Genomic DNA, 14692 nt, shown 5'->3' with positions numbered 1-14692 from the left:
GATGATGATGATGACCAACATTTACACAGTTCTTACCATGTATTTATTAGGCACTATACTAAACACTTGACCATTATCTCAATTTACCTTTCACAGCAACACTGGGAGGTACATACTTTTGTTATCCTCATTCCACAGATGAGGAAACTGAGGCAAACAGAAGTTTAAGTGACTTCATGGATCACACAGTTAATAAGTGTCTTTGACTGCATTTGATCTCAGATCTTTGCAACTCCAAGCCCGAAGCTCTAACCATTTCATCACTTTACTCAGATGAGAGGAATTTGGGACTGAGTGAAGAAGACTGGGAGAGGAAGGGGATGTGAGGATGGGAAGAGGCTCCGAAAGAAGGATAAGGTGCAAAGAAAAGAACACTAGACTTTTAAGAAAGAGCTGGATCTGTATTTTGCCTCTAATGAATACTGGCGGTATGTCACGGGCAATTAATTTGACTTCACTAAGAACAAATGTTTAAAATTGTTTTTACGTGTAATTGAGGGAAAAAAATAAAATGTTATTAAAAAACAAAAACTTAACCTGACTTAACTTTTTTTTTACAAGGCAAACGGGGTTCAGTGGCTTGCTCAAGGCCACACAGCTAGGTAATTATTATTTAAGTGTCTGAGGTCGGATTTGAACTCAGGTACTCCTGACTCCAAGGCCGGTGCTCTATCCACTGCATCACCTAGCTGCCCCCCTCACTTAACTTTTGAAGGTTCTTCCAATTGCTCAAATAAATGTATCTTTACAGGTTTCTCTTGATTCTTGTGTTTCAAGATCAAAGTTCCTTCTCAGCCCGGGTCTTTCCATCAGAAATGCTTGAAAGTTCTCTATTCTAATGAGGATCTACAATCTCTTCTCTAGGATTATACCCATCTTTGGATTTTTGGTTGTAAACCTACATCTTTTCAGTTCAATTCAATCAATACTTTTTAAGCACCCAGTTATGAGTCAAGTTCTGTACTAAACACTGGGTATACAAATGAAAACAAAGATAGTCCCAGCCCTCAAGGAGAGCAATCTAATGGAGGAAGAAAACATACAAAAGGAGGATTTTGCCTTTGGGAAATTGTACCCCAAGATCTGTCAGGCAAAAATCAGCAAAAGATAGTGTCTGCCCTTCAGCAGCTCACACTCTGATAGAGACAACAAGCAAATCTGTAGAAACAAGCAAAATACAGAATAAACCGAAATAATAAACAGAAGAAAGACACTAGAATTAAAAGAACTTGGGAAAGGATCCTATAAGAGATGAGATTTTAGTTGGGATCTGAAGCCAAGGAAGCCGGGAGGCTGGCAAGAAGAGTAAAAGCATTCATTCCAGATACAAGGAACAAGCAGAGAAAATGCTGAGAGTCAAATACTTTGTGGAACAGCCAGAAGGACAGTGTCATTTGATTGAAAAGTACATGGCATTACCTAGCTGTGTGACCTTGGGCAAGCCACTTAACCCTATTTGCCTTGCAAAAACCTAAAAAAAATAAAGTACATGGCATAGGGAGGCTAGGTGGCACAATGGATAGAGCACCGGCCCTGGAGTCAGGAGTATCTGAGTTCAAATCTGACCTCAGACACTTAATAATTACCTATTGTGTGGCCTTGGGCAAGCCACTTAACCCCATTGCCTTATTAAAAAAAAAAACTAAAAAAAAAGTACAGGGCAGAGAGTGAAGTTTAAGAAGATTGAAAAGTTAGGAAGGGGCTAGATTATAAAAGACTTTGAATGCCAAACAGAGCATTTGATATCAGAAGCAATAGCAGATAATGGCAACAGCCTGGATATAAGGGGAAAAAGATAGTGAAGAATGCAGGTTGTTAGTCTGAGAGACTGGAGAATGGTGTTGCCCTCTATAATGAAAGGGAAGTTAGGTAAAAGGGAGAGTTTAATGTAACGATAATGAATTCTGTTTTGGAAATGTTGAGTTTAAAATGTCTACTGGAAATCCAGTTCAAGATGTCTGAAAAGCAATTAGACATTGGAGATTGGAGTTCAGCAAAGAGGCTATAAAGCAGGTTGAGAAATATCAGCATAGATTGTAATTAAGTGCAAGGGAGCTGAGAACATCAAGTGAAGTAGTTTAGGGATAGTATTAGTAGTAGAGAGGAGAGAACAGAACCTAAGATGGAACCCTGAGGAACACCTACAGTAAGAGAAGATGATCTGGAGCAATCCAACAAAGAAAGAGAAGGATAGGTCTGATAAGTAGGATAGAATTAGGAGAGAGTAGTACTCTGTAACCCTAAATAGAAAAGAGTATCAAGGAGAAGAGAGTGATCAGCAATGTCAAAGGCTTCAGAGCAATAGAAGAGAATAAAAATTGTGAAAAATTCATGTATAATTTATATCAAATTGTTTGCCTTCTAAAGGAGGTAGAGGCAGGATGGGGAAAAAAGGAAAGGAAGGAATTTGAAACTCAAATTTTTTTAAATGAATGACAAAAAATTTATGTTTACATGTAATTGAGAAAAAATAAAATGAAATAACTTTAAAAAAAAAAGACCATTGGCATACCACTACTGGTTCTATACCCTGAATAGATCATGAAAAAAGGTTAAAAACTTCATTTGTACAAAAATATTCATAGCAGCCCTGTTTGTGGTGGCAAAGAATTGGAAATTGAGGGAATGTCTATCAATTGGAGAATGACTGAGCAAATTGTGGTATATGTATGTTATGGAACACTATTGTTCTATTAGAAAACAGGAGGGATGGGAATTCAGAGAAGCCTGGAAGGATTTGCATGAAGTGATGTTGAGCAAGATGAGCAGAACCAGAAGAACATTGTACACCCTAATAGCAACATGGGGTTGATGATCAGTCTTAGTGGACTTGCTCATTCCATCAATTCCACAATCAGGGACAATTTTAGGGGTATCTGTGATGGAGAATACCATCTGTATCCAAAGAAAGAATTGTGGAGTTTAAACAAAGACCAAAGACTATACCTTTAATTTTTTTTTTAGGTTTTTGCAAGGCAAATGGGGTTAAGTGGCTTGCCCAAGGCCACACAGCTAGGTAATTATTAAGTGTCTGAGGCTGGATTTGAACCCATGTACTCCTGACTCCAGGGCCGGTGCTTTATCCACTGTGCCACCTAGCCGCCCCTATTACCTTTAATTAAAAAAATATATATCTTATTATATAATTTTGCTATCTCTTATATTTTATTTTTTTCCTTAAGGATATGATTTCTCTCTCAACACATTCAATTTTGTAGCATAGAAACAATGTAAAGACTATCTGACTGCCTTCTGTGAGGGGGTGGGAGGAGGGAAGCGAGATTGGGGGAAAAATTGTAAAATTCAAAAAACAAAAAAAAAGAGCATTTACCATAGTATAGTAAATCATTTATAATGTATGCTTCCAGTTCTCATTTGACCTAGATTATAGTTCTTTAAAATGCTTTTTTTCTAGACACTTGAGTTACTTTTTTCTTCGATATGGTAGCTCTGAATTGTGGCTATGACATTCTTGGGACTTTTCCTATTGGGAAGATGCTTGGTGGATTCTTTGCTCTCTGGGTCTAATATATCTGAACAGTTTTCATTTACGATTTTTGAACCATATTGTCTCTTTTTAATCAAGGTTTTCAAGTTAACTCTGTTTTCCAGGTCAGTTTGGTTTTTTTTTTAATTAGATATCTTACATTTTATTCTTTTTTTCCCCATCTTTTGATTTTGTTCTATATTTCTCATGTCTCATGAAGTCAGTAATTTGTTTGACCTGTACTAAGTTTTAGGGAATCTGTTACTGTAGACCCTGAAAGTTTACTACTTTTTCTTCTAAATGATTTATTTTTCTTCCAATTCTTTTCTCCAGAGATTTTAGTTTAGTTTTTTTTTAATTTCTTGCTTTATTTCTTCTATATTCATGTGGTCATTGTGGAAAATCTTTTGACTCTCTGCTTTCAGTTGTTAGAGGTACTTAATCTCTCCTAAATTAGATTTGCAATGATCTCTAGATCTTATAATAATTTTTATACTGGTCATTATTTTCTTTGATTACCAACATTCTAGTTCCTGAATTATGGCTTTGTGCTAAGGCCAAGCACCATCCCAGACTATGCTTTTGTATTAAGTGTTTAACTTGTTTGGTCTTATTCTGACTCGGGATTCCTGTGCTGACCTTCTCCTCCCAATTAAGCCCCCTTGGATATTTGATATGTTCAGAGGTCTATTAGAGGGCAGGACTTGTCTTTTACTTCTTTTGTATCCACAGTGCTGAGCAGGGTATCTGGATAAATAATTTAGAGGAAAAAGTGTTTAATAAATGTTGATTGATTGATTGATTAATTGATTGACTCTTCAGGACCCCCATGGTGTCTCAGGACAGAGGATTAGGAACCCTGGAGTCCCTAGACTCCTGGGTGTCTTATTCTAAGCTCTATCCAAGTGATTGGTATTGTTTTCCAAGGCTTCCAAAATATCTCATTCTCACCTACTCTGGGGCTTTCTCCTGGGAACCTCTGGAGATTATAAGTATCTCTGGCAGATCTGCCTATCTGTCTGTAGTGGTGATAATTTTGCTGGAAGGTTCCTTTCTTGCTGTCTATTTCACTTCTGGATAATTTTTTGTGCAGTTCTGAGATGGAAAAAGTCATTAGAATTCTTGATGATTATACAATCTGATGTGGGTTTCAGGTATTTGCTAGAATATGTATATTGGAACTAGATGAAGATGAAAGAATCACTTTTGAGTTATTGCTAATTTAGAAAATCTAGTTAGAACTACTGGACAGTTTTTTCTTCCCAAACTCTTTTTCTTTTAGATTTTTTTGCAAGGCAAATAGGGTTAAGTGGCTTGCCCAAGGTCACACAGCTAGGTAGTTATTAAGTGTCTGAGGCGGGATTTGAACGCAGAGACTCCTGACTCCAGGGCTGGTGCTCTATCCACTGTACCACCTAGCTGCTCCACCCAAACTCTTTCCAACTAATTGCTCATCAAAAATTTCCATTTGGATTCATAGCAGCTCTGTCTGTGGTGGCAAAGAATTAGAAATCGAGGGACTATCCATCAATTGGTGAATGAGTGAGCAAATTGTGGTATGTTATGGAACACTATTGTTCTATTAGAAACCAGGAGGAATGAGATTTCATTTCATGGAAATACTTGCATGCACTGATGCTGAGCAAGATGAGCAGAACCAGAAGAACATTGTACACCCTAACAACAATATGGGGGTGATGATCAAACTTAATGGACTTGCTCATTCCATCAATGCAATAATCAGGGGCAATTTTAGGTAATCTATGATGGAGAATACCATCTGTATCCAGAGAAAGAACTGTGGCGTTTAAACAAAGACCAAAATCTATTTATTGCCTTCAATTTTTTTAAAAGTTGTCTTATGTACTACATAATTTTGCTATTTCTAATATTCTATTTTTTCCTCAAGGATATATTTTTTGGGGGCGGCTAGGTGGTGTAGTGGATAAAGCATCGGCCTTGGAGTCAGAAGTACCTGGGTCTCTGACACTTAATAATTACCTAGCTGTGTGGCCTTGGGCAAGCCACTTAACCCCATTTGCCTTGCAAAAAAACTAAAAAAAAAAGGTTTTATATTTTTTCTCTCAACACATTCAATTTTGATCAATGCATAGCATGGAAACAATGTAAAGATTATTAGATTGCCTTCTGTGGTGGGGAGGAGGGAGGGAAGGGAGAGTGGGGGAAAAAGTGTAAAATTCAAAACTTTACCAAAATATGATAGGTAGAAACTACTACTGTATATAATTGGAAAATAAATAAAATATTTATATAATAAAAATACTTTCCATTTGGGGGGCAGCTAGGTGGAGGAGCAATGGATAGAGTACCAGCCAGGAGTCAGAGGACCTGAGTTCAAATATGCTCTTAGACCCCTGATACTTAATAGCTATGTGACCTCAGGCAAGTCACTTAACCTTATTGTCCCACAAAAACCCAAAAATCAAAAAAAAAATTCCATTTATTCCTCTGGGAGTCTAATTCTTCTATCAGCAGATGGAGTCTAACTTATTTCCAATTCCTTTGCGTCCCTGGGATGAGCCCAGGTTCACTGGGATGAAGAAGCAAAAGAACATTGGGTTTTAGGGAAAGAATGAGCCACTGAAGACATGAGGGGTCAGGATATGAGAATGCTATGGAAGGACATTGGAAAAGTAGATGAAATATAAATTCACATCTAAGAAAATTGCTCAATCTCTCAACAACTAGAAAAGGAATAAATCTCCATCTTTCAGCTAATGCAAATGTCCTTTGAACACTAAAGTGTTTTTTTACCCCCAAATTCTGTCATCTTGCTGTAGATCTTGGCAACAAAGTCACACTTACTATTTCTATTCTGTTAACATTTTTCTGAACTGATGTTATTATATCTATTTGAGAATTTTTCTTCAACTTCTCTCTCAAAACTGATTGTTTGCTGTTTAGTCATTTTTCAGTTGTGTCTAACTCTTTGTGACTCCTTTTGAGGTTTTCTTGAAAAAGATACTAAAAATTTGCCATTTCCTTTTCCAGCTCATTTGTGGACAAGGAAACTGAGGCAAACTTACCAGGGTCACACAACTAGTATATATCTGAGGTCAAATTTGAACTCAGATTTTCCTCTTAACTCTAGGTCATCTAGCTGCCCAAAAGCAAATATGTAAATACATACATATACAAATACATATAATCCTTGTGAATTGTATATGAGTGAAGGATGGCTGTGCTAAGTCACCAGCCTCACTTTCTCCTCCAGAACCATGTGGGTCTAGTGACCAGATATGAATCAGGATGACTGGAGATGGCCCTGAATGTAAGAAATCAGGGCTTAGTGACTTGTCCAGGGTCAAACAACTAGTAAGTGTCTGATTTAGACTCAGGTCTTCCTAACTTCAGGGTCAGCACTCTATCCACTGCATCATCTATATATAAATATACACATATTATCTTCCCCCAGATAGATAAGATTCACTAGGCCAAGGACAGTTTCACTTCTTTCTTTTCATCCACCATGGTGGAAAATAAATGTTTGTTGACTGAAAGATGTCTTTGCTTACTCTGTCAGCTGGTATCATTATGATAAGACCTGTGGATTGAGGGAATATGGACTCTGTAACAGGGGATAAAGGACCCTAAGGAAGAAAATGGGCAGGATGACAGTGTCTGTACCAAGAAGTCATTCTAAGAAATCAGAAGTATAAAGAAACATAAGGATGAAAATTTGGGATGAAGAAGCAAAAGAACAGTGAGTTTGGGGGAAAACATGAACTATTGAAGGCATGAAGTATCAGTTTATGTGAAGGCTATAGGAGAGAGACAAGAATGTAAAAATGGAGGGACAATGGAAAAGTAGATAAACAAAACAGGACCTCAAAGGAATGGGATCCCATATTCTTGAGGAATTATATAGTATACAGTGGAAAAAATTCGAGTAATGGAGTCAGAGGACCTGATTCAAATTCTTACTGTTATTAACTATGTTATCTTAGGCAATATATTTCACCTTTTGAGTCCTGAATACAATAAGGGGATTGAATTAGATGACTCTCCCAGCTCAAATTTATGACCCTATAATCCTAAATGCTTGAAAGTATAACTAAAATGATATAACATCACTGTGTCCAAAGCCTCTAAGCTAGGATCTTCCTGGAAAAAATTTTCTCTGGGAAATTCCAATTCAAAACAGGGAAATAGACAAAAGAAAAAATGATCCTGGTCTCCAGAGATGGAGAAGGGATGAGAATGTGCAGCCAGGAGGTTAGTTAAGATAAAAGACAATGCTCATCTCATTCCCTGACCATTCCTGTTTACATATTTCCAGATGACCTTCTTGTGTTTGTGTCTCCATAAATTATCCAGGACTCACCTCCTCTCCAGTAACAGACAAGTATAATAGCTCCAGGAATTCCATCTGTTCCTTGCCTCACACTGCCCCCCCCCAAAACCCCACTACTCATCAAAATTTCAGAGCCAGAAGGTGTCTCATTTCTCTAGGCTTGGGGGTGGTTCATATGGACCTGTCTTTCCATGGACTGGGTTAAAGCCCCAGGGGATAAGACATCCAGACAGCCAGGAGACTTAAGTGTCTCCTCATGGTCCCAAGGTTCCTGGGGATCTACAGCTTTCATTTCTCATTCCTCATTTACACTTGTTTGTGTTCTTGTTTATACTCAGTTTATAGAAAGTAAGCATTTAGTAAATATTTATTGTTTGAATGTGCACATATTATTCTCCTTGCATTCTTTGTGGATGTCCTGTCTCCTCTGTCTCCTGACACTGCCTTTCCTGTGGTTATCCTCCATGCTTGAAATGTTCTTTCTTCTCTTCACCTTCCTTGGTTTCCTTTAAGATTCAATTCAATAATAATAATAAAAAAAAAGATTCAATTCAAAAGGTCTGCAACCCTATCATCACATCTATATCAGAGTGCAGGAAACATCAGAAGGCATGTAGGAGTTGATTACCAGGTGGTAGAGCAGCCCCATCCAGAGGTGCTTCTCTTCTGAATTCACCAGTGAAAAGGTTGACAAAATGCACCAGAAAACAAATTATTCCACAGGATTTTCAAAAAGCAAAGAACCCAAACTGGGAACCAAGACTGGGTGCCATGGCAATTTAAAAATCACTTTTTGAGCTGCAATGTAAATTTTGAATTCTGAATATGGGAATATGTGCTGAAAGAAAGGTGTGAATATCATCTCTCTTTACTAGTACTGTAAAGAAGTGGAATGTAATTCTTATCCTAGAGAATAAAATGTGTTTTGAATTTAAAATTGGTACAAAAAAAGATATCTCTGTGTGTGTGTGTGTGTGTGTGTGTGTGTGTGTGTATAGAGAGAGAGAGAGAGAGAGAGAGAGAGAGAGAGAGATACTTTAAACCCCACCTTTTGCAGATTTTTTTCTGGTTATCCCCCTCCCCACTTGGGGGGGATGATACCCCCATTCCTTAGTCTATTATTATAGTCTAATATTCCCTATTCTAGTATCTTCCCACAGAGATTACCTTCCATTTACACTTCTAATCTTGTATACACATTCTTTATATGTTATTTCTCCCATTCTCTGAAATGTAAGTTCCTTAAGAGATTTGTGATTTTTCTTTTCTTCATATTCCCAGCACTTAGCATGATTTTTTTTTTCAGATTTTGCAAGGCAATGGGGTTAAGTGACTTACGTAAGGCCACACAGCTAGGTAATTATTAAGTGTCTGAGGCTGGATTTGAACTCAGGTGCTCCTGACTCCAGGGCCAGTGCTCTATCCACTGCGCCACCTAGCCACCCCCATGATTTCTAATATACAGAAAGGACTTAAATGCTTTTTAACTAATTGTTGTTCATTAAAACTTTCAGAAAGTAGGAACTATAGTTCTCTTCCAAGTGATTGGGAGTCCCCTGTAAGCAAGGAATTAGAATTCCCCACTACCATTACCAGGGAATGAGACTTGAATTCCTTATAGAAATGACCATGGCATAGTAAATGGGAGCAGATTTGTCAATTTACAAAAAGGTAACATGACCAAATAATCTTTTTGTTTTTTTGTTTTTTTATTTTATTTTATATATTTAAGGCAATGGGGTTAAGTGACTTGCCCAAGGTCACACAGCTAGGTGAGTATTAAGTGTCTGAGGTTAGATTTGAACTCAGGTCCTCCTGACTTCAGGGCCAGTGCTCTATCCACTGTGCCACCTAGCTGCCCCCCAAATAATCTTTTTCACTTATTGTTATTCAGTCAGTCCAATAAATTCTTCATGACCTCATGGACCATGAAACACCAGACTCTTCTATCCTCCACTATCTCCCAAAGAGTATCCAAGTTCATTTTCATTGTTTCCATGGCACCATCTATCCATCTCATCCTCTGCCATTCCCCCCTTTTTTTTTTTTAGTTTTTGCAAGGCAATGGGGTTAAGTGGCTTTCCCAAGGCCACACAGCTAGGTAATTATTAAGAGTCTGAGGTCGGATTTGAATTCAGGTGCTCCTGACTCCTGGGCTGGTGCTCTATCCACTGCATCACCTAGCCGCCTCTGCCATTCCCTTTTCTTTTTGCCTTCAATCCTTCCCAATATCAGAGTCTTTTCCAGGGACTCCTGTCTTCTCATTATGTGGCCAAGGTATTGAAGCTTCATCTTCAATATGTGACCTTCTGGTGAATAGACTACCTTGTTGTCCAGATTGCCTTGAGAGATGACAAGGTTCTTTTAATGATCTCAGGGTTTTCACTGAAACAAAAGTCCATCCTCTCAACAACAGTATTCTTCCAGAGTTGGAATATGACTGCTAGAATCATGGAATGCCATAGGCATGGAACTCACTCAGCCTTAGAGACAACTAGGTGGTACAGTAGATAGAGATTTGGGCCTGGAGTCAGGAAGCCCTGAGTTCAAATCCTGCCTCAGGAACTTACTAGCTGGGAGACCTTGGGCAAGTCACTTAAGTTCCATCTAGCTCTATTTCCTCAACTGTAAAATAAGGATCATAACCTTACCTCACAGAGTTATTGCAAGGATCAAATGAGATTATATTTGTAAAAGCTCAGCACAGTATCTGACAGTGTAGGAATTTAATAAATATTTGCTCCTTTAATGACAGAGCCATGGTAGGAATGAGTAGGTTGCAACAAAAAGAAGGCAGAAAAAGTATCATAAGAGAAACTGGAAGGGAAAAAAAACAAAGATGAGCTGGGCAAAAGATGAGTAGAGAATGATATAACCAATAAATAGTAGAACAAAAATTTTCCACTGGGATCCATGCTGTGACCAAATATATAAAGAAAGGTCTCTAGCATATTAGACAGACCACCTATGAGGGATTTACAAGAGCATATGAACAATACTGGCACAAGATGGGCAGACATGGATATGTCACAATCTTATTGGAAGGAATGACTGAGATCTCATTCAAATCCACTGAAGAATTATTTTTTTCTTTTAACTTGAGAGTTAAGATTGGCAATTTTGAATGCTTCCATTTCATTCATATACTCCCCATCAAAAAGTTCTTGCCTATCAGCCCTCTGCTCTCCAGGCCTCTGGGTACGTCATCTCTCAATATCTGAGTCCTTCACTGATACATTGTTGGTGGAACTGTGAACTCATCCAACTTTCAGCAGTCTGGAACTAGGCCCAAAGGGCAATAAAAATGTGCATATCCTTTGATCCAGCAATACCACTACTGGGTCTATACCCTGAAGAGATGATGAAACAGGGTAAAAACATCACTTATACAAAAATATTCATAGAGACCCTGTCTGTGGTGACAAAGAATTGGAAATTCAGTAAATGTCCTTCAATTGGGGAATGGCTTAGCAAACTGTGGTATATGTATGTCATGGAACACTATTGTTCTATCAGAAACCAGGAAGGATGGGAATTCAGGGAAACCTGGAGGGATTTGCATGAACTGATGCCAAGTGAGATGAGCAGAACCAGAAAAACACTGTACACCCTAACAGCAACACGGGAGTGATTGATAATCAACCTTGATGGACTTGCTCATTCCAATAGTGCAACAATCAGGGACAATTTGGGGCTGTCTGTGATGCAGAATACTATCTGTGTCCATAGAAAGAACTGTGGAGTTTGAACAAAGATCAAGGACTATTACCTCTAATTTAGGGGGGGAACCTGATATCTTATTGTCTGATCTTGCTAGCTCTTATACTTTGTTTCTTCCTTAAGGATATGATTTCTCTCTCATCACACTCAATTTGGATCAACGTATACCATGAAAACAATGTAAAGACTGACAAATTGCCTCCTGTGGGGGGTGGGAGGGGGGAGGGAAGTAAGATTAGGGGAAAAAGTGTAAAACTCAAAATAAATAAAATCTTAAAAAAAAATCTGAGTCCTTTAAACTTGCTTTCTGTACTTGTGTCTCCCCAACATGCAAGTGCTAGCTGCAACATGTGGAGATAGAGGTAGGTCAGGCTGAATATCTAAAGAGGTTCAAGATATTTAACTCCCTTCCCCTTCCCTCGTTACAAAGGTAAAGGACTATGGGAGGGTAATATTGAATATACTATCAGATTGGATTGATAGATTGGTTAGGTTTGCTGAGTTCTCCCCCTCTCCTTTTGTTTTTTAAACCTTTATTGCAAAGTGAGGCTCTCGGGAGGGGAGGGAGAAGGAATATATTTGGAAATGAAACAAAAGATGTCAATAAACCAATTTTAAAAGTCATACCTTGAAGCCATTCTGGGAAAAAAAGAGTCAGTTCAAAAAAAGGTTTAGGTAAATTCCTAGATGACAGATCCAGGTTACAGGTTACGTGGGGGAATTAGAGTAGTTTGAGGCACATCCCTAACCAGTGCTTTTGATATCATTTTCCCATCATGCTTCTTGATGTTACAGTCAGAAGGGAACCTAGGAGTGAAGGGAGCATGGGTCTGACCCATGGGTCTGGAATTCTGACATGTGTACACATGCCTCAATCAATCATTCAATTAGCAAACAATTATTAAGTACCTACTCTATGTCAAACCCTGTGATAAGCCCTAGGAATATAAAGACAAAAATTAAACAGTCTCTCCTCTAAAAGAAATTATATTCTAAGGTGGAGTGAGCAAATACATAAATAGGTCTATACAAAATATACATAAAAGGTAAATTTATGGAGAGGGCACTGGCAGCTGAAGTAATCAGGAAAGACTCCATAGAAAAAGGTAGCACTTGAGCAGAGTTTCAAAGGAATCAAAATTTTAAGAGGCAGAAGTGAGAAAAGGGGGCATGAGGGACCCCCAGTGCCAAGTCTCAGTGATAACTGGGTCTCCAGTTACTTCTACCTCTTCTATAATCACAAATACCCACAGACACACATACACACACACATCTATCCATCCCTATCTTTCTTCTCTTCTCCTCCCTCTCCACCCAACCCCCACCCCCACTGGTCTTGAGCCAGCTATTTCTAAACGATCCTGGGCATCTGGGGAATGGGATTTGGCACCCCCACTCCGCTATGCACACCATAGACTCCTGTGTACACATACACAAACACACTCAGAGTCAAATATAGCTTTGAGGTGGGAAACAATGGTAGGGTTTGGATTTCAGCCTCTGGGCAACCAGCTCCAACTCCTGCTCTCCTGCTGTGGGGGTGGGAAGGCCCATTTGTTTGAGGACATAAAGCCCCCTGCCCTGGTTGTGCCAACTATCCAGAGCCTGATGATGCATAACTAAAGTTGGTGTTTGACTCTCCCTCCCCTTGCTGGTTTCTTCCTTATTCCCACCCAGGGACCTTCACCACTCCCTGACTTGGACTGAACTGATCTGGAAGGCCTGAAACAGGGTCCTTGAAGAGAAGGTAAATGATGTGCCCATCACCTGGGGACTGCCATAGCTATGGTCAGGGGGTCTGATTTGTCCTTGTGTCTCTATGTCCCTGAACTGTGTGTCCAAAGCCCATGTATTACCAACTCTCTAAAATATAGTTTGTATCAAGTTAATCTTGGCTTGTGATTACTTCCTTTTTCATATCTGTATTGTCCATACCTGGTCTTAAAGCTCCCTGAGGCCTCAGGCCCTGAGACCTCTGTGTATTTTCTATTTCATCTCTTTCTTTCAAGTATCTTGGGTAGTATTGTGAACACAATAAATGCTTTTTAAAAATGACTTATGGAGGGCAGGGGTGGGGAAAGGAATTGTCTCTAATATTCAGCATTCATTTTGTCTGTGTGTTCCTAATACTGATGCATTTTTAGATCTTTTATATTTTATTTTATTTTTACAAGGCAAATGGGGTTAAGTGGCTTGCCCAAGGTCACAGAACTAAGTATTAGGTATCTGAAACTGGATTTGAACTCAAGTCCTCCTGATTCCAGGGCTGGATCTTTTTTTTTTTTCTTTTAAGGCAAATGGGGTTAAGCGGCTTGCCCAAGGCCACACAGCTAGGTAATTATTAAGTGTTTGAGGCCAGATTTGAACTCAGGTACTCCTGACTTCAGGGCCGGTGCTTTATCCACTACACCACCTAGCTGCCCCTGGATCTTTTTTAAAAAAGAGGAATCTATATGGTACAAAAGAAGAGGTGAGGATTTCCTTGACTTTAGGTTCCCAGCTTGGGTCATATTGCTCCTTTTCCCAAGGTCAGTGAATCCTATCAGTGACTTAATGAGGGTGATTTAGTACAGGGTTGTAGTTTGTCATTCAGTCACGTTGGATTTTTATGGCCTCATCTGGAGTTTTCTTGGCAAAGATCCTGGAGTGATTTTCCATTTCCTTCTCCAGCTCATTTTAAAGATGAGGAAACTGAGGCAAAAGGGTAAGTGACTTGCCCAGGGTCACGATACTGAGTGTCTAAGGCTGTATTTGAATTCAGGTCTTCATGACTCCTAGTGTGGTACTCTATCCTCTGAGCCACCTAGCTGCCCTTTTGGTGCAGTGTAAAGGCCAGGACTGGGGAACCAGAGGTTATGGAGAGAGTAAGAGAGAGCCCAGTGGACAGAAGAATTCAAAGATGTTTCAGAAAAGGGGTGAAAAACATCAAATGGGGGTGGGACCTCAGTTGAATTAGACTAGATTGAAGAGAAGGATCAGGGAGGGCCAGAAGAATGGCAGGACTCTACTACAAAGAGAATTCAATTCAGTTTAAGGAAAATGAGAAACAAAATGAGAAAATGGTAGAACAGGGTGCAAATCTCACCTATGTCACATATACATGGTTGTATAGTAACCCTGGGCAAGTCATTTAATTTCTAGTAACTTTCTGACTATAAATTGCAACCGTT

This window comes from Macrotis lagotis, chromosome 5 (genome assembly GCF_037893015.1).
Source record: "Macrotis lagotis isolate mMagLag1 chromosome 5, bilby.v1.9.chrom.fasta, whole genome shotgun sequence".
Taxonomy (NCBI): domain Eukaryota; kingdom Metazoa; phylum Chordata; class Mammalia; order Peramelemorphia; family Peramelidae; genus Macrotis; species Macrotis lagotis.
This window is presented reverse-complemented; position numbering follows the sequence as displayed.